This window comes from Echinops telfairi, unplaced genomic scaffold, assembly GCF_000313985.2.
Source record: "Echinops telfairi isolate 266 unplaced genomic scaffold, ASM31398v2 ScPeMD7_7468;HRSCAF=8506_0, whole genome shotgun sequence".
NCBI classification, from domain to species: domain Eukaryota; kingdom Metazoa; phylum Chordata; class Mammalia; order Afrosoricida; family Tenrecidae; genus Echinops; species Echinops telfairi.
The window spans coordinates 77,870,587-77,873,162 of record NW_022111369.1 but is presented as its reverse complement, the minus strand read 5'-3'; positions in this window follow the sequence as shown (position 1 = coordinate 77,873,162).

Here is a 2,576-nt window from a genome sequence, read left to right as displayed (position 1 = left end):
GTATTATTTTGGGTTCCTTCGTTTAAAGTTTCTCTATTGGGTGCATTAGAAGGTGCAGAATAGAGTGTAATGAAAATTTGGAACAAAACTCGAAAGTTATAAAAGATGGAAATTAATAGAACCCTCAAGTCGATGATTTGTCACCCTCATGTCTGCAACTGAAATGACCCTGGTTTCCTAACGCTCAACCAGTTCGGATCAAAAGGATGGCGTCTACCAAGAGCAAACCTTAGCAGGGTAGGGAGCAAGAATGGACACTGGACCCACAGGGAGGAGGTGGATGCACACTGGGGCGTTCGGAGGATTTCCATGTCTGAGTTGAATTGTCGGATGTAAAGTTGATTACCTACTCTGCAACCCTGCAGCTAATTTACAAAAAGAAGGGTGTTTGTTTTTAAGTTTTCCCAATCACAATTAAGTGTTAATGAGACCTTCATACTAGCATAAACATACGAGACCTTCATACTAGCATAAACATACAAGCATACACTTCTGCTTTCCCATCAGAAAGGCATGAAGAGAGATAAAAAAGAGATTGGAAAAGAGACAAATACATGCTCTTTTCACGTAGTGACATGTGTAAATTCCAAAAAATAAAATTTAATTAATTTCCTTAAGTACCACTAAACACAATTTTAATAGTTATCTCTTCAAACGTGGTAACGTGGGAGATGGCTGCTATTGTTATTGAAGATAAAAAGGATACACTACAAAAAGGCTATCTATTTCTAACTTCATGAAAAAGCACTAGAAATTTTCAAATGTATTTTGATGATATTTGTATAAGTCCAATGTAGCATTTGTGAATGTCTTTGGATAATTTAACTAGCATTTTCTCTTCACCGAAAACTAGGTCTGTGCATCCGGACAACTGCCTTTCCTCCCACCCCTGTATCTTCATGCCGCATTAGGGTTCCGGCACGTACACTCAGCAGTACATGTGAAATAGACAAGTAAATGGAAGAATAACAGCATTGTGCGCATTAGTCTCCAAGACTATCAACATCACTGCAGAATCAAAAATGCTTTTTATTTATATTTTAATTATCTAAATAAACACATAAATGCAGTCTTGCTGGTATGAGGGAGAAGTATGTATAAAGTAGATCAGGCTACTATTTAGAAAATAATATGTCTTGTGTGTGAAATCAGCAATCCTTAGGTATCCAAGTAACTTAGCTTCATTCTGTTCAGATTTAGAACTTGAAACTGAGAACACAATGATAGATTGGAGCAATATTTTTTAATATGAAAGAAAATTGAGTTTTGACTTAAAAAACAAATATGTTACCTCTTTTTTAATTGTAAAATCTTCACAATATACTATGAGAGAAAGAATAATCCTAATCATGATGCTGTTGCTGTTAGAAGCCTTTGAGTGGGCTCTGATTCATGCGATGGAGAACAGAATGAAACGCTGTTTGATCCTGCACCATCCTCAGAATTGTTCGTAAGTTTGAGCCATTATTTCAGCCCCTGTGCCAATCCATCTTGTCCAAAGCCTTCCTCTTTTCCATTGCCCTTCTACTTTTCCAAATGTATATCCTTTTCCATAGACTGATTTCTCCTGGGGAATCCTGGTGGCATGTGGTTATGCATTGGGAGGTGATCCACAAGGTCTGTTTTTTGAAACCACCAGCCATTCTGCAAGAGCAAACCAGGACTTTCTACTCTTAGTCTCAGTAACTCACAGGGTCGGATCTGTTCTGGTCGATAGGGTTGTATGAGTGAGCATCGACTCTATGGCAGTGAGTTTGGATTGGTTTGGCCTCTTCAGATGACATGTCTAGAATATGTGGAACTAAGACTCATCATCCTTGACTTTAAGGTGCATTCTGGCTGTACATCTTCTAAGACATATGTTTATTCTCTTGGGAGTCCATGGTACTTTAAAGTTTCCTCACCAATACCATAATTCAAATGCATTGCCACAATACCTCAGTTTTCTTATTGAATGCTGTCTTTCTTATTAAGTGTCAAACTTTCACATACAAATGAGGTGATCAGGCACAGCTTACCCCTCAATGTATTTTCCTTGCTTTTCAACCTTTAAAGGAGTCTTGTGCACAGATTTATCCAATGAAGTACATCATTGATTTCTGGACAGCTGCTCACATCATAGCAGAGAAAAATTATTTCTGTTTGATTGACATTGGTAAGATAAATTGTGTCGGTTCTATTGCATATATGAGCAAAACGAACAACTATAAAAGATATCTTCAAAGAAAAAAGCACAATAACAAAATTTTTTTATAACAGAATATGAAAAAATAATTCATGTTTTCAAGGAAAATAGTTTTAATAGTTAAGAACGAAAGCTAGATTATTGTATTATAAAAGTCACCAATTAACTTAATATCAAAATATTTTATGTTATAAGCAAAGAAGTTGCATAAAGAACAGGTGTACAAGAAGCATTGTTTTCTTTGAACAAAGGCACATTACAAATGAAATTATCAGCTAAGAAAAAAAAGTGTACATTAATTAAAGCTGAGAATATTGGGGAATTAAATAATCACCTACTAGATGATATTTGCACATATCAGCCATTCATAAATCTTTGAATTTGTTGGAAT